This window comes from Cavia porcellus, unplaced genomic scaffold (genome assembly GCF_034190915.1).
Source record: "Cavia porcellus strain 051 isolate PalLab524CR breed Dunkin Hartley unplaced genomic scaffold, mCavPor4.1 scaffold_28, whole genome shotgun sequence".
Lineage (NCBI taxonomy): Eukaryota > Metazoa > Chordata > Mammalia > Rodentia > Caviidae > Cavia > Cavia porcellus.
The window spans coordinates 26529082-26547924 of record NW_026947511.1 but is presented as its reverse complement, the minus strand read 5'-3'; the positions used below and the strand labels follow the sequence as shown (position 1 = coordinate 26547924).

The window sequence follows — 18843 nt, the reverse complement described above, 5'->3', positions numbered from 1 at the left end:
TTTTAGAATGGTTTGTTGTGTAATATTACTGTGAAAATATATGATCAATACACCACTTAATACAAATTATTTAATATAAGAATTTATGAAAAACTAAAAATTAGTAAGAAAAAGACAAACAGTCAGATAAAGAACAATCCAATAGGCTCAGTGCTGTCTGAAAAAGTAATTCACAGAAAACTGGAATAACGAATAAATAAATGAGATTTTTAGCTTGCTTCGTTAGTTATTGGGTAAATAAAAATTAGGACAAGAATAGATACTTCATTGTACCTATTAGATTAGTAAAAATTTACTGTCTAACAATAACGTAGTATCTATAAGAATATGAAGAAAACCGAACTTCATTTATAGAGAGAATTTTTGGAGAATTTGTCCTGAACAAAGAGAAACACACGAGACAGGCAGTGGATATTTTCAAGGAATATTATGGACAAAGGATTACATTGAAAATCTACAGGGAATTCTTAAAAATCAGTAAGGAACAAGATAGCAGCCTAGGGGAAGACAGAGGAAGAAAAAATAGAGGAATAGTACAAGTAAGCAGTTCATAGACGTTACACTTGAGTAGTTGGCTAAGCAGCTTAAAAAGAGCTACCAATTATACTGGTAATCAGAAGTGCACATTAAAACAACAGAGAGGGCCGGGGATTTAGTTCAGTGGCGTAAGTGCCTGCTTGGCAAGCGTAAGGTCCTGAGTTTGATCCCCTGTACCCAAACAAAACAAAACAGCAGCAACAACAACAACAAAAAACAATAGTGAGACCCACTTTGTACCTCGCGTGTTGGTGGAAGTTAAAAAGTCATGTAATAGCTTGTGGTGTGGAGGTGTGAACACGTGAATCCATACGCTCTGCTAGTGATGTTTCTTTTGGAGACCAGTTTGGAAACATTTATGAAACTGAGTAATTATGTCCATTCTAACCCAGGAATTCTACTTCTGAACTGTGGTAGTTTGCTAGAGTTGTCATAACCAAATAACACTGATTGGGCGATTTAACAAACAGAACTCCCCTTCCCCCAGCCAGTTCTGGAAGCTGGAAGTAAGCTAAGAGAAGGCTACTGCACACCAGGGTGATTTCTTACGTGGTATCATTATAGAGAGCACTCACTGATTTGAACATCGATATGTGAAGAGGTAGTTCACAGAAAACTAGGATGATGAATACATAAATGGAAAGATACTTAGCCTGCTTCACTAGTATTTGGTAAATGTAAGATCAGAGTGTTGGCAGACTTGGTTTCTCCTGAGGCCTCTTTTCTTTCTTGTAGATGGCCACTTTCCTCGCATAGCCCTCCCTCTGCACATTCCTGATGCCTTTTCTTGGGTTTGTCTAACTCTTCTTATCAGAACACCAACCAGATTGGATTTGGGTTCATCCTACTAGCCCGATTTTAACTTAATTGCCTCTATACAGACCCAATTTCCAAACAGAGTCATCTTCTGAGCTACTGGGGATAAGACTTCAAAATATGAATTGTGAGAAGACACAATTCAGCTCAGCCAACTGTATACCAGAGGGATTCTTGCATAGGCACCAAAAGAGACATGCATGCAAGTGTTTATTACAGTGTTGATTTCTGTAGCAAAGAGTTTGTTACACGTAAATGTTCTTGAATAGAAGTATCATCAAATACAATAGACTATACAGGCATATTGTAGAAAATAAAGGAACAGATTAATCCAGTGTATTATTTAGGAACTCATTTTTATCAAATGACAAGATGTCTGGAGGAAAAAGTTCAAATCCAATGACAGCAAAGACCCAAACTCTTTCTGTAATTCTGTTCTGTCTCCTTCCTCAGCTTTGCAGTAAAACTGTTTTATTTCTAGGGGTCTTGCTATGGTTAGAACAAGGAAAGAACACGGGTATGGCAAGCACATCTGAATCATTTTTTACAGGGAAAGCACTCAGCTGATATCTGCTGCCATTTCATTGGCCAGCATTCTCTTATGCCACCTGAATTGCAAAAACAACTGGGAAATCAAGTGTCTTGCTTCTATAGCAGAAAAAAGAAAGGGAGAATAAGGTGAGGACTATGTTCCGAGTAAGTAAGCGTGCAGCATTTTACACATTTATTTAGTTTAGCATGAATAGGACACAAAAATAAAATTCAGAGAGAGAAAGAGAGAAGTATGCAAAGGGATAGGAAGTATGAAACTGTAAATTAAATAATCTATGTACACATAGAGTTACTATAACTATATGGATAGATAAATCATATGTAAAAATTTTATGGCAAATCAATTATGAAGGGAGCCATTAACTGCTAAAGAATTGGGGAGATGAGTGGAACAGAGGGTGGGGAATACAAACTAGGACAACAAAACGTACAGCAGGCTTTTCACAGATCAGTTTGAACTGAGGACTTTGGTGATGTCATCTAATTCGGTGCACCTCAGACCCAAAAAGAAAAAAGCGACTTAGTTTGAGTGTGTGTGCGTGTGATTTATTCAGACTCGTGGACAGGTTTATCACTGAGAATTGAAGAAATGTGATTCATTGTGTGTTTATGACTAAATTTGATTATTTTATCTTTCTGTGTGATTAACTTTAGTTTTTGAAGTGCACTTGAAGGCCTGCTGGGAATTATGTTGTAGTTTAGATTTAGTGACTATGGCAGCAGTTAATTTTGAAAAATTTAGGAATATTGTGCTTTATGCAAAAGTAATTTTCTTTTTTTGTGCATATATTTATTTGTTTTATTATGCAAAATCATTAGGTTTGACTTTTAGAGAGTTGTATGGGGGTCATGAATAAAATAAAGTTACTAGGTGGCGAAACCACCACTCTTAGTTTTCTGTTATTATCTTTGGAAATAGAAAGTGTGGGAGAAAGAATTTCCTTCTTTCTAACACGGCCTTACTGGCTGAGTGACTGCTTTGGAATGAAGCAGGTTGGCACAGTCCCATGAATTTTACATGGGAACGAGACACAGAGTTTCTATTTTTTAACTTACTGTCATTCTTTTGCCTTTATTTCAGTATTCCGTCCTTAAACCATGCCATATTCAATCTTCTAAAGGCATACACAATTTATTAATATGTGTTATTTTGTCTATTATTTTCCCTATTAAGCATTTGTTACAACTTTGGAGGCAACTCTAAAAGTGCTTTCATTTTAGAACCTTGTTTCCTTGTTTTTTAATTTTAAATTATTATGGTAATAAAGTAACTGACCTCTGGTTAAATAGATTCAGTTTGCTTAATAAGATATGTAATGTAATGTTTCTTTATCCACTTTTAAATCAGATGGACAATCCATTTATTATCTCTCATAGTAGCCCTCTGAAGTTTGGTTTGGAAAAGCAGAATCCCACAAAAATTAGCAACATTAACCAATTAATTATAATTAGTACCCCTTTAGACTCTGCATATAATTTTATAAGTGGTTATTCTTCATAACAGCTTTACAGGTCTCATTTCACAACACGAAGACAGCAAGGTAAAATGGTGGTCAGTGTGGACAAGGTCAAGGAAAATAGTTTGAATTTTTATTTTTGTGGCACTGGGGATTTGAAGGGAACCAGAGTACTTCAGTCAGCCCACTCTGGTCACTCCACCAGTCTACTAGCTTATTCCCTGACCTGGGGCAGGGTGAGGGACGATAAAAGACAAAAAGACAGTTTAGAATGCAGTGGCCATGGGGCTTTTGCCTCCAGTGAGCAGAGAGCCCTGAGTGTCTTGCTCAGTTTGCTTTTATTCCCGTAGACAGAGATATAAGCAATTAGAGTAGCAGAAGATTCATCTGCCTCCCATTATGTAAAGTGTATGCTCAGGTAAACAACTGGATCTCAGCTGTGTTGACTTTTCCCTAGAACCTGCAACATGGCCTCATGCCTGCATTTTACCTGGGTCCTTTGTGCTCACAGAGGAGATCAATTAGGCCTCAATTCTCATCTGATCTCTCACAGGGATCGAACCCAGGGTCTTTGCCCTAAGTTATACCCTAGTATATTTTATTTCATTTTTAAAATTTTATTATAAGGTCTTGCTAAATTACTCGGCTTGTGCTCAAACTTATGATTCTCTTGCCTTGGGCTCTCAGAGTTCCGGGATTACAGGCATGTGCCATTGTGCCTGACTAGGTAGCTTGAATTTGAAAACAGTTTTTCTTGTGTTTTTTACTGTTTTTTTTTCATGACCCTTCCTCTCCGCCTACTCCCATATTTGTTTTGATGAGTACTACACTTGGTGGCTGTATCTCCCACTAGGTAGGGAGATGGGAAAGCTCATCTAGTCTCATGGATTAGATACAACACAGATGGATAGCTGTCACATCTTTATCTCTTAAGTTTTTCTTTTCTTTAATAATCTTGGATTCTGCATTTCCAGCTGCATGTAGGACACAACTCATTTGTACCTTATACATGGCATTGTACTTCACACTTAAGATACCTAATGTGTGTTAGAGGAAAAACTTGCTATAGATTTGCATATTGTGTGACTGTTAGCTGTTATGAACCTGCCACAGTAGGAAATTAACACATTGTTTTGAAGCTAAAGTGAAATATACAAATGTGTATTGCAAATTCAAATAGAACATAAAATGTATGGAGACACTTTGGCTAAAAGTAGAAAAGGAGTATTTTAAATATTCTTCAGCCATTCAACTTTCCCTCCCTCCTAAGCATTACCATTAAATTTTTGTTGTTGGTGTGTTTACAGACAGAATTGAGACTGAGAAGATACTTAAGATACCTAGAAAAACCAAAAACAGCTAAATGAGACAGCTTAGAAGATTCTTTGTCAGGAACCAAACTCCTTATTGGAAAGTAAAATTGAATTAAGTGGTTATATGGAAATAGAAAATGATGAGTTATCTGTGTATTCCAGAAGATGTGGCTGATTGGCAAAAAGGATACACAAATTCTGACAAAACTGAGTTTTTGGTTTTCTTCGAAATGCTTATGATCTAAATTTGTTTGAAAAATAATTGTATTTTATACTGTAGAGAATGTATCAGTGTAGAAAATTAAGATGAAATTTTGTCAAAGAATAAGTAAAATTTGAAGAAATGTTACATTTTGCTTCCAAATATAAAATGTGATTTTTACCTTGCTACCATCAGTTATTACATGAGGAAAGAAACTGATAAATTTAGACATGAGAAATGATTTTATAGAGCAGCTTCTTTCAGTGAAGAATCCCAAACTTGCTTTCACATTGTTAGGTAGAATTTCCTTTTAAGGGAAAAGAAGCCACCATTTCCTATTCTGAACAACCACCGAGGAGGGGAATGATTATTTCTTTTTTGAAAATTTAATATGTAAGCCTTGTCATCCAGGAGCATGAAAGAAATTATGCTGAGCCTTTAGATGTGCTTAAAAACATTATTTGTCATAGTTAACTTAATAAACTTGATATATGTGATAAAATAGCTTCGGAGAAACATAGGAAATTATCTTCAGTTGAGATAAAATTTGTGATACTTAATGATTTGGGATAATTAGTGAAAATTTTTTATTTTTAGAATAAATCAGGCAAATTAATGTTCATGTCCTTCTAGACTGTTTAGTTACAAAATAAAAAACCTGTATATTATATAAGAAATTTGTTAGCCATAATGCTGTATGTACATGAGAGATATAATAATGCTTTGATAGCAGGAACCAGATCTTTTAAAGTTATCCTGTAGCTTCTAATACAAAATGAACAATTAATAATATTAAATATAGCACTTAGAATATATAAGTTAAACACTTTACAAGTGTATGTAATTCCAAAAATATTATCTTACAGTTTAGTTCTGCTGTCTTCAGAATTTGTTTTGGATTTTCTAATGGAGCTTGTAATCTTTAGGTAAAAATTTTGTTTGCTTCGTGTTTTAACCCAGAAAAATTTAGGGTTGTGGAAAGTCTTTCTGATGGTTGAACTCAATTTTGTTGTTTGAGCTTCTAGTGCTTTTCTTTTAGAGGATGCATCTAATGAAGCAGATAGAGGAAGAAATAGTTTATTACAGGTGAGAAGCACTAACCACTAATATGGGCTCTGTAAGTCATGTTTATGTGGGCAAAATAAAATGTGCGGTTTCCAAACACATTTACTAAGAAAGTTAAGGTGTTGTGTTGCAGCTCCTCGGTGTAGGAAAATACGAAAAGGTCATTGAGGACAATACTGAGTATTCAGAAATTAATGATGCCCTCAGCTGGTTAAATGAGGGATTGCAATTAAAATGAATGGATGCTTTCTTTTTTGTGTATGTGTTTTTTTCTTTTCTTTTTGAGACTGTCTCTCTGTGTGTAGTTGAGGCTGACCTTGAACTCACTATGTGGTCTCAGGCTGGCCTTGAATTTTGCAGCAATCCTCCTGCCTCAGCCTTCTGAGTGGTAGTATTACAGATCCATGCCACTGTGCCCGGCTGAAAATGAATGACTTTCTAAAAATAAGACTAATTGCTGTATTAATTATCAAAGAATTGAGCAGTGCAAAGTACTGTGAAGTAAGTAGGAAAAATAAAAATGTGAAGAATTAAGCCAATGTATTGATTATATATTTTCCAAAAGGAAACTGATATGGAAATCTCATAGTTGGAATCTCCTAATATTTTAATCTAGTTTTAAACCATGGAAGTAGGCCATGGGGAAGAAATATATTAGGGAGAAAATGGGTGTATCTCTTGCTGCTTTTCCAAAGCAATTCTGATTAACCTAAAATATTTGTTACTTTTATTGATTATTCTTAAATTACTACTGTAAGAATTGTTGACATGTATCTAAAGATGAGAAAAGAATCGCTTTTCTCTGGGTGCTCTGATTTAATTTCTTTTAAAGAGTAATTGCAAGCTGGACGTAATGGTTTATTCCTGTAATCTCAGCACTTTGGGAGGCCGTGGCAGGAGGATGGTCATGAAGTCAAGGCTGATTTGGGGTACATAGTAAGTTTAAGGACAGCCTTAACTGCATAGCAAGACTCTGTCTCAACAAACAAACAAACAAACAAATGCCCCCCAAAACAAAAACAAAAAACAATAAGGTATAGTGTGCTCAAGTAATTTAGAAGGTTGGTAGTTTCAGGGAAATATTATTCTTCAAAAGTTTTATTTTTACTTGTTCAGGTTCTCAAAGGCATTTTGGAATTTAGGCTCTTTGGGGTGCATGAAAGTCATGCTGAAAAGCTGATCTTTACAAGTTTGCATTCTTCCCTCACAGTTTTGAAAAACAGAATTTCATGTCTGATTCTGCTGATTGATGTTGCCCTTCCCTGGCGTGTCACTTTAAGAGCACCCATCCCCCCTTCTTGCTAGAGCCACTGTGTCCTGTCAGTCATCCTGAAATACACTAGGGTGCTTGTCAGGCTGTTTGCTTACAGATGCATCATAAGCCAAATTGTGAGCCGTAATAGTGGCACTGAATTTCTAACACAAGAAATTGCGTAGACAGTTGGTTTAGTATCTGTGTATGGGCAATACTCTGTCCTGCCGTAGGTGAGTGAAGTATCAAACTTTTTAAAATCAGACTTTGGTATAAGGCAAATCCTAATAATTACAGATTATCTATTGTTGGTTAGATAACTTTGGGGGAAATGAAGGGACATTATTTCTGTAAAATGGGATGAATAGAAACTATGTTGTGCACTTACTACTTTTATAACTAATTTTCCTTATAGCAACAGTAAACTCTAGTCTGCTTTATGAAAACTCAATTTTAAATGTCTACTTTTCTAACTAGATAAGCAGACATTTCAAATTTAGATAAAGATGTGATTCTCAAACACATTTTTTTTTCTTTCACGACAACTCCAGCTGACACAGTTGATCAGAGGCTCAAGTCTGCTACGCAGATCGTTTGTTAATGGTTTTAAAAATAGTCCTAAAACAAATTCTCAAGTGCCAATGCCCAAGCCATAGTAGTCTAACATCAGAGCTAAAAATTCCCACCGTGTAGTTGAGCTATTATTTGAGTGTCTGTGTGGAAGGCACTGAAAACTTTACACTTTTTCAACATAAAAGTTAAGCAGAGTCTTTACTTGTACAAACAGTTTAATTTCTATTATGGTTCTCTCAATTTAAATGTATGGGTGTTGCCTGTATTTTTGTGTCTTAAATATTTTGAAAGAGAAGATTGATAAAGCACAAATGGAAAGGATTTATAGATTTTGATACTTGTATGTTTAATATGGTAAGAAACACTTAAAATGCCACTGAGTTAAAGTTCTAAAACTTTGTCTAGGAAAAATAAGAAGAGATTGCTTTTCCAGATACATTTAATGATTATTTATTTATTCCTTGCCTTGTTCTAGAAAGAATATAAGGTGATTTACAAGTTACATAAAATTCAGGATAGGATAAATTAATATGGAGTGAAAGAAGAAAGAGGTATGAGGTTTAAAATAGCCAAAAATAAGATAAAAAAAAATCTCAACTCTTTTTTCTTCATATTGATATATTATGGGCTGACGGAAAAGAAAGTATAGGGTTACAGAAATCTTTTGGTGAACCGCGTGCAATCCAGCTGCCTCTGTGACCCTGGGTGACAGCTTGAGTGAGGAGACTGTGTTGAGTGGTGGAGAGTAGTAAGTAATAGTAGTAAGGATAGTAGTAAGTAATATAGCTTGTGTTTGGTGGAAAAAAGGGGAGAACTGCTGCCCTTTTTAACTCATACAGAGATTTACATGGACATAAATGCTGCTCCAAGTTCCTAGAAGCTGAAAAAATTAATATGTTACTCAATTCAGAAGGAGCATTAGTGGCTTTTTCTTCTTTTGGAACAAGTAGTTTTATCTAAGCAAATTCAAATATCTATATATTAGAATAAATATGATTAATCCAATTTTTAAAATAAAATTTATTTAGCAATTTTCTAAGAATTTTTAAATACAAAAATTCTAGTTTTTCTTTCTAATAGATTTTTGTGAGATTAGCTATTTTCCTTCTTTCTATTGTTCCTAGTTAACAGTATATTTAACTTAAATTTGAAATCTGTTAGGTTGAATTTAACTTGATCAATGTAACTGGGAACAAAATTACTTGATAGAAGAAGAAATTCAGAGATAGGAGTTTGTGATATACTTTGAGTTTTCAAATACTCATAAAGCACCCACTGTGCTGAAGATTCTGGGCACTGTGTCTTTTCTCATACATACTAAATCTGGCCTGTGTAAGTGAATGAATGAGCTTAAAAACATGCTGATGTCATACATACAGTACAGTACTGAACAAAATCAGGAGGGTAGCAGATACAATTTTGCTAAGAATTTTCAGATATGAACATGATGACTTGGGCGATCATTTGACTCTTTTTAAATTCCATTGTTAAAAACAAGTTCAATGTATGACTTTTTAAAAAGCAGTACCATGACAAATACTCAAAACTTTTGTTTTCGTGGTTTTGTACTATAAGTTTTATGTGGGTTGACTTAGAGTTTTTGCTGGAAAATATAAATCAAATGGATAACACATCATTTATTGGATATATGTGATGACACTGAGGGAAACCTGAGCACACAGGAAGCAAATATTATTGAGAAGTTAAAAATCAATCGTAGGCACAAAATAAATTAAGCCATACCAGACGGACCAAGATTCTTAAGAAGACCTAAATAATTTATGAAAGCATTGGCTTAGACAATCTGAGATCCATTCAAAGAACTAATAAAGCTATTGGATGTCAGCACATTTACAATTATACAGTGAATGAAATAATCTAGAAAATGTGTCAGAAAATGACTGGGCAAACAAATAGAAAAATGTTTTTATTTAGGGAGCACTGGAGATAGGACCTAGGGCCTCATGCACGGAAGGCAAGTATCTACCACTGAGCTATACACCACTGAGCCAGAAAAGGACTTTATTTTTTAAATTAAAAATATTTTTTTAGTATGGAGGATCAAACTCATGACCTCACACTTGCCAGGCAGGTGCTATGCCACTGAGCTATCTCTCTAGCCCCAGAAAAGATTTTTTTAAAAGTCAAATTTTTTGAGAAATAACACAAATGTTAACTTTGCCATTTTAAAATTTGCAATTTGAAGAGTTTGGCTGTCGGTGTCGCTCCCGGCCGGCAGGAAGAACACGCGACAAATTCTGACGGTGTGCAACCTTGTCTTTGTCTCCGCGTGGGCCGCGCGAGGCCTCTGCTCTGCCACCAGCCCTTTCTTGCCGGTGGACTTTCTCTATCTCTCTCTCTCCTCCCGCAGGGAGGGTCACATACATATATATATGGACTCATCATCCAATAGGGCAACAGCAAGCAATGCAAGCTGATTGGTCATCGTCATTGGTTGCTAGGTAGACCAATCTATTGCGCGGGCTGTTTAAGTCGCCAGGGCAATCAGGGGGCAGGAAGCAGGCGCCAACTTGGCTCACTCGATGGGAGGGGTAACTTAGCTCAGGCTTTGCTCTTTTCTACAGGCCTCGCGTCCGCCAAGTAAGGCGACCGGGCTCGGCCGCGGCTCCCAACATTTGGCAATTACAGATAGTCATATAAGGACTACTACTATCACAATAGAATATGCTTGTCACCCTAAAGCTTTCCTTGTTCCCCTCTCTTCAGTTGACCAACTCTATCAGCTTTGGCTTCTAGTAGCTACACAGCTGTTTCCCTATATTGCCTTGCAGAGAATGTCACATCAATGATATCATACAGTGTGTAAGGTCTGACTGTGTCTGCATAAGGCTGTTGATATTGACTCATATTGTTGCCTATATCAATAGCTGATTCTGTTTTTCTTGTATGTGGGATGGTCAGATTTTATTACAAATAGTTTATTCACTTCTTGATGAAAATTTAAGTTGTTTCCAGTTTTAACTATTATGTATTAGATCACCGTGGATATTTTATACAGGTATTTATGTGAACTTACACTTTATTTCTCTTAGGTAAACACTTAAAGAGTATACTTGCTGGGTCATAGGGTGAATAATTGCTTGTTAGTCTTTCTCCTTGTGGATCATGCTTTTGGTACTGCATCTAAAAAACCTTGCATATGTATATATGTGTGAAACCCTAGGTTACAATGGTTTTGGTTTATTTTTGGTACGGGAGATCAGGCTTCCAACCTCATGCTTGCCAGGCAGGCTCTTGTGCTGCTGAGCATGATTCCTGTTTTATACATGTGTCTACTTGTTGAAAAGACCATGTTCTCTTCATTAAGTTTCCTTGGCACCTTTAAAGAGTAGGAGTTGTTTGTATTAATGTTATATTAATAGGACTTAAAAATACACCAGTAGTATAGCCATTAAAATTATCAGTAGTTCTTAACATAAAGTATTTCCTCAATTTTCAGAGTTTAATAACGTCTTTTATAGTTGGATTATGAAACCAGAATCTAAAATCCATACATTTTATGTGCTTGCTTTTGATCTATAATGATTTTTCTGCCTCAAGTTATTTGTTTTGTATTTCACACATTTGGGATTTGGATGGTTGCCTCCTTTCATGTAACATATTCTTCTTTTCAATAAACTGATAATTGGATATAAACAAGGTTCCAATATGTTTAGGTTCCATTCTTTTGGCAACAATTTCTCAGTGGTGTGATGTACTTGCATTGCATCCCATCAAGAAATATAGGGTCTAGGTGGCCTCACATTAGGGATGTTAAGATTGATCAGTGCCTATAAACCCAATCACTGTAGTTGCTGGTTAATCGCTCACTTAATGATTTTAGCCTGCATTCATAATCATTGTTTAGATCTTATATTAGGGTTTGGAGACAGTGATTTTCATCACTTCATTATTTTAAAATTAGTTTTATTTTTTGAATTATTATACAAAGAACTCTTCTACTTTTTGTTATTCTGTTACCCTGTTGAATAATTCATACCCGAAAATCAGGAAAGTACTTGGTTATTTTCCATTATTTAACTATTTTCAGAAAATACAACAGTGTCCCTAACAACTCTAAAAGGTGACCAATGAATTTTTGTTTTTTCAACCAATTTTAATATATTGGCTATGGTCTGTGATAATCTCCATTCTTTTTTTTTTTGGTACTGGGAATTGAACTCACAACCTTGTGCTTGCCAGGCAGTTTCTACACTGCCAAGCTAAATCCCTGGCCTTTCCATTCTCTTTGATATTAACATTTCCCAGTTTTGGCTAATAAGAATCTGTTAGCCTCTGAGCTTTTGACAAAAACCCCAGGGGGTTTCGCTTTGTAGTACAAGAAGTTCCGGCTTCATTTTGTGTATTTCCTGTTGCAGACATGAAACTAGCATTTTCTCCTAAAAACCTAATTCCTTTTATTGAGAAATAGAACTTAGGAAATACAGTCTGTGCTCGTGGATTGTCGTTGCTACCCCTTCCCAATTTTTTCAGAAGAGCTTAGTAGTTTTTAGAAAGAGGAAAAAATATATAATAAGCATATACTGACATTTCCAATTAAATGTAAGATTATAAGTTTATACTTTTTTTGATTTTTTTATTTGAATCTCTTTTTTCCTTATCCTGAATGTCTTGTTTCCTAATAGCATGCATATAGTTGTCTGTGTGTGTATGTATTTGCCTATACACAAATGTGTGTAGACACACACATATAAATCATGAAAATACTAAATACAATTTAAGATAACTTTAATGTTCTTTTTGTCCTAAAGGATATTACTGTAGATATTAGAGTAAAAGTAACTTTTGTGATGTCATTTAAATGATTAATTTCTTATTTAAAAGCTTTTGCACAGCAAAAGAAATGAAAATGTGAAAAGTCAACCCACACAGTGGGAAAAATATATCCATTTGTCTCCTAAAGGACTTCTATCTAGAAAATATAAAGAATTTAAAAACACCCAGACCCTCCAAATTCAAAGACCCAATCCAAAAATGGGCACTTGAGATGGATACACACTTCTCAGATGAAGAAATACAAATGGCAAATAACTATATGAAAAAATGTTCAGCATCATTGGTCATTCAAAAAATGCAAATTAAAACAACACTGAAATTCCATCTCACTCCAGAAAGAATAGCTATCATCAACATGTCAATCAATAACAAATGCTGTAGGGTCTGTGGGGGGAAAAGGAACCCTTTTCCACTGTTGGTGAGACCACCAACTGGTGAAACCACTGTGGAAATCAGTGTGGCGATCCCTCAAAAAGCTAGGGCAAGAGGTGCCATTCAACCCAGCTGTTCCCCTTCTGGGTATCTTCCTAGAAGAATTAAAAACATCATACCACAGTGATATATGCGCACTCATGTTTATAATAGCACAATTTGTAATAGCTAGATCTTGGACACAACCTAAATGTCCATCAACCAAGGAATGAGTTAAAAACATGTGGTATTTTTATACAGTGGAGCACATTCCTCAGCCATAAAAAAGGGTAAACTTCAGACTTTCATATATTTGCAACTTGAGAGCATCCTCACAAGTGAAATAAATCAGACTTGCATGTGTAAGCATCATATTGTCTCCCTTGTGTGAGAAACTGAAAGAGTAAATGAGATCTAAAATGTACAACAGATACTGTGAAATGAGAAGAAACTGTTCAGTAGGAAAAAATAAGTAGGATGGGTGAATGGGGAAAGGACAGTAAGGAAAAGGGAAAAAAATGCAAGTCAGTTTTACCGTTAGTTCCTTTTAGACATCAAAAAGAAGTTTTGTGCTAATATCGACTGGGGAAATTTTTATGCCTGTATCTTGTACCTGAGCAGCTAGTTTAAAGATAACCACATGTAAGCTGGGCGTGGTGGCTCATGCTTGTAATCCCAGCACTTGGGAGGCTGAGGCAGGAGGATTGTTGCGAGTTCCAGACCAGCCTGGGCTACAAAGTGAGCTCAAGGCCAGCCTGAACTGCATAGAGAGACCCTGTCTCAAAAAAAAAAAAAAAAAGAAAACCACATGTAATGCATTAACTATTGTTATTCTATTATTTTGAAATTTTATGGTTTTCCATAAAATATAAAAAATTATTCATGTCTGTGTGATTATGTAGCAAGCTTGGAATATAACTAAAGATTTTTCTTTTGTTTGTGTTTGATGTTTTGAATTAATTTATGAGTTAGTTGTTTTCTTGATTAAAAAGAGTTATATGGCTACAAAGTCAAAGTCCAACATTCTTCACTGTCTGCTTTATTATTTTTCTTCTCCCAAAGACAACCATTTAAATTGATATTCTGTTTATCATCCATGGTTTCTTTTTGAATGTCTAAGCAAGAGTATGAACCTATGTGATATACTGCCTTTCTATACAAAAGTAATATTCTATAAACACTGCTCTATACTTTGCTTTTCTACTGATCAGTGTGGTCTGCAGATCACTTCATAGAAGCATGTAGAAAATTCACTCCTTTTTCTAGTTGTGTAGCATCTGTGTGTATAGCTGTTCCTCAATTCTCTTTTCTCTCTCCCTTCTTTTCCTCCTTACTTTTTTTTAAATCAAAAATTTTTTTTTACAAAAATTGTACAATGAACTGTCTTGGGCATATATCACTTTGTAAATATCTAGAAGTAGATTTATTGACCTAAAGGAAAAATCCATACATATATGAGATGTGATAAAAATATACAGTGAACATTTAAATTGATATTTATTACAATGAAAGACATTGCCATTAATCCCACTAGTTTGAACACACGTATCCCATCATTCTTCCCACTTTATTTATTTATTTATTTTTGACATAGAGTCTCACTATAGTTCAGGCTGGCCTTGAACTCACTGTGTAGCCCAGGCTGGTCTCAGACTCACAGCAGTCTTCCTGTCTCAGCCTCCCGAGTTTCTCTCTCTCTCTTTCTCTCTCTCTCTCTCCTTCCTTCTTTCCTTTTTATTTTGAAGGAAAAAACCAATACAGACAATGATAATTTCAAAATCATGTAATAGGAAATTGACAATAGTTAATATATTGTGTTGTTATCATCAGTGTAGTTGCTCAGATAATAAGATATAGGCATGCATAACTGATCAAACAGAATAAGCATAAATCCCTATTTAACGAACCAAAAGAAACCAGTAGTACAGCTCTCTTAGCGATCTTTTGTATCTTTTCTTTTCCCTTCCCTCTTTTCTCCTTTCATCTGTCCTAGTTGTTGTCCTTTGAGCAGTTTTCCCCCTTTCACAATATCTATGGTAGATTTTGAATCTTAATTATTTTTTTATTGTCTTATACTAGGGAAACAATACAGTGTTTACGCATGTGAGTTTGATTTATTTCACATATGGGTATGGTCTTTTACCTATAAAAACCTCGAATTTATCCTTCTTTATAGCAGAGTGCACTCTGTTATATAAAAACACCACATTTTAAAAAATTCTCCATTCCTGTTGATGTCTTCCCACTTTCTGAAGCAGCTCTGGAAGGCCTTTTGTGAATGTCTTTATGAGATATGATAAAAATACAGTGAATGCTGCTGCTGAGTGTCATGTCACTCGGTGGAAAGACAGACTCATTACTCACCGGATATGGCACAGTGTGACTTCTGATTCTTCTATAAAGTCAAAATGATCATGAAAAGGAAACGTTTTGTGCTGGATGTCGTGGGGCATGTCTGTAATCTCAGCACTCAGGAGGCTGAGGCAGGATTGCTGTGAGTTTCAGGCCAGCCTGCACTACGCAGGGAGACCCTGACTAAAAAAAAATCAATATGAAAGTAAATATTTAGAATCAATCCAGGATACTGAGCTAACCACGACACTGCAACTAAACACATGAAAGAAAATTTCCAGAACTGCTTCGGAAAGTGGTAAGAATGATGGGATAAGTGTATTCAAAGTTGGGGCACGAGGGCCTGGGATGTAGCTCAGTGGTACAGCATCTGCCTGGCAAGGGCAAGGTTTTGAGTTCAGTTCTCAGTACCAAAAGGAAAAAATCATCTAGGAAGAGTGTTCTGAAGGGGATTAATGGCAATGTGTTTTTTACTGTAATAATTTTAAAAATTTCAAACATTCTCTATATTTTTTGATCACATATCATACAGATACATGTCTATGTATTGCAAATTTGTCTGCCATAGAGGTATTGCTTTTTTAAACACTTCATATCTTTTTATATTAATACATGTTTGTAGTACACAGTGATCACATTCATCATGGAGATTTGGTACAAGTACCTAACATGTCTGATTCATCATCCCTAAATTTCTTTTCTATTTGCAAAAGATCTATCTCCCTGTTTCCTATTGTCCATCCTTATTTTGCTCTTTATTTATAAGAGAAATCCTACAATATTTAAGGCTGTGTGCCTGATTTATTTACTCAACATTATGGTATCAAGGTGTATCCATTGTCCTACAAATAAATCTATTTTTTTCATGGCGGGTAGCATTCTATTGTGTATAAATGCCACATGTTCTTTATCCATTAGTTAGCTATTGTGAATTGTGCTATTATAAACATGAGTATGCATATTTCACTGTAATATGATGTCTTTAACTCTTTTGGGATGATACAGAGAAGGGAATGTGATAGTTATCTGTGGTGTCAGCTTGAGTAAGAAATGCCTCACTGATTGGTTTGTCATACTTTGGAGGGTGTCTAAATACTAGACTTACTGAAGAGAGAAAAACTCTCCCTTGGCGTGGCTGGCGCTAACTGATATGCTTGAGTGTGAATGGAATAAAAAGGGAAAGAAGGAAATCTTGCTTCTGTTTCTTTGGAGGACCTCCGGTCTTTGCTGCTGTCTTTGAATGTCCGTCTCCAGGCTTCTAATGTGGACTTTTTAGCCTTCCAGTGCAGACCCTTTGGCTTCCTGATACATACTCATTGGGGGCCCTGAGATGATCTTCAGGCTTTTGAGTTTTGACCACATCCTTTGGATCTCTTGTGTACAGATGGCCCAATTGCATTCTTCTACAACTGACTCTGCAGGTGTCCATTGTAAACCTATGTTGTAAATCTAGGTATATATATATCTATAGATATACATATATTTCTACGTATATATGTATGTATCTATCTTTCTATATAGGTATAAAGGTATATGCATATATATATATATGATATTAAATCTGTTCTAATGAACATTGATATAGGGGAATAGATGGGTCAAATAGAATTTCTATTTTTACTTTATTTTTTTAAAGATTTTCACGGTGGTTGTACTAGTTTACATTCCGATTAACAATGTAGAGGAGGCCCTTTTCCCTGCAGCCTTACTAGCATTTGTGATTATTTGACTTCTTCATGATAGCCATCTGAAGTAAGATGGATCTCAGTGTTGTTTTAACTTGTATTTCTCTAATTGCCAGAGATATTGAACATTTTTTCATGTATTTATTGACCATGAGAAGTATGTTTGTTTATTAATGGCTAGAGTAAGCATGTTTTAATTTACTTTTTATTTGGTTCTTTTAAAGAGTCCAAAAAAACTCATCATTTCTGGGGGAGTGGCTCACTAGTTATTTCTCAAAGAACATCAATAAAATGACTACTCAAAAGGTTAATAAAGAAAAGTAATACTTGAAGAAGCTCTTCAAAGTAAATTACAACACGGTTAGAATACTTAACTTTGGTTATAAAATGTGGCCTTTTTTTGCTCTACTGAAAACAAGAGGTCTTGCAAGCTAAGAAAAAGTATAGAATCTCCAGGATCCCCACACATTTAACAATTATAGCTCTAGCCCTGGAGTATACCTTTTATATAGCACTTTGGAATTGATTTCAAAGGGTTTCAGATCTTTTATGAGATTATTGTGCTTAAAATTTTTTTAAATAGAATTATTTATTGATGTAACATTTCTAATTGGTGCACATGTAGGAAATATGCCTTAGATTTTAAAGTCAAGAGATACCATAAAATTAGGTACCAGAGGAAAGCTTTGTTTTAAACTCTGTTGTCATAGAAACACAGTAAAAGCACTCTGGAATAAAATGATTATGGACTCTATAGACAAAAGACATTTAATCTGTGTACAAGTACATTATATTCTCTTTCTGAAAGGAAATAATAACATCAGCTAACATTTGTTGAACTCTTACTAGGTGCCAGAATTAAGGGTTAAGTCATAGGATATATGAATTTTCTTCTTTTACCTTTCAGATCCCTTTGAATGGGTACTCTTATTTTTTAAAAATCTTTTACTAGTCAGTGCATACTAGAGAAAATTGAGTTAATACAAGATGTACAAATATATGAGAATTTACAAGATTGGCTTTTAATGGCCACCCACAAAATCAGGTGTGGAAGACTGCAAAAGGTCTGTCTGTGCACTGAAGATCTGAAGGATACAGCTGAAGGCCTGGAACTCACTGGAGTGTCCTATGCAAGTCTGCATCAGGGGCGGAAGGGTGTTTACCAGAAGACTGAAGGGTCAGTACTGAAGGCTGAAGAGTGCACTGGATGCCAGCAGAGGACATCCAAAGTAAAGGTGAAGACTGGAGCTTCCGTGAAGAACTGGAAGTGAGCCTTCCTTCTTTGTTTTCTTTTTTATCCCATTCTGTTGATAATCTTCTCTAGGGTGGAAGGAGGACCAGAAGGACCAGCAGAACTATGCTGAGACAATTTAGTTGAGCATTTGTTACTCAAGTTGACACATTCAATCAACCCCTGCACTAATCAAGGAGGAGGTGTAAAAGTCTCCAGTGAGCAGAGAGGCAAGCCTGAGTTCTTATTCAGTCCAACTTCAAAGCCAAAGCTTTTCATCATTAAGATCCAGTGGTGAGTGGTGAGGCACAGAATTTGAGAATAGTTTTGCAGACATTGTATGTGTTTGTGGTGTGTGTGTTGGGGCAGTGCTGATGGAGGACAGAATATTTCACATTGGTAGCTTTATATTGTCTTTCTAAGTGACCAACTAGAGATGAAATCTAGTGCTTTGTGTTAGGCAAACTCTGGACCTTCTGACTAAAACCTAAAGAGCAGGGTCTATGTAGAGGGTTGTGGTCAGGGACTGCAAAGAGAACAAGATAATACAGAACACATAATTTATAGCATTGTTTTATAATGGTCACCCAAAGAGTCAAA

The 18843-nt window shown here is 35.5% G+C and overlaps 1 protein-coding gene across 10 annotated transcripts in view; it reads left to right on the top strand.

Annotated features, from left to right (window-relative positions):
- Ctnna3 (catenin alpha 3) overlaps positions 1-18843 on the top strand; it is a 1637747-nt gene that overhangs the window by 64659 nt on the left and 1554245 nt on the right. The window contains exon 1 of one of the 10 annotated variants that reach the window (XM_003473616.5): positions 7293-7427. The exons of the other annotated variants lie outside the window; for them this stretch is intronic. The gene's annotated coding sequence lies outside the window, so the exon portion shown is untranslated. Of the gene's footprint in view, positions 1-7292; positions 7428-18843 lie in introns of those variants that run through there. 10 annotated transcript variants of the gene reach the window in all.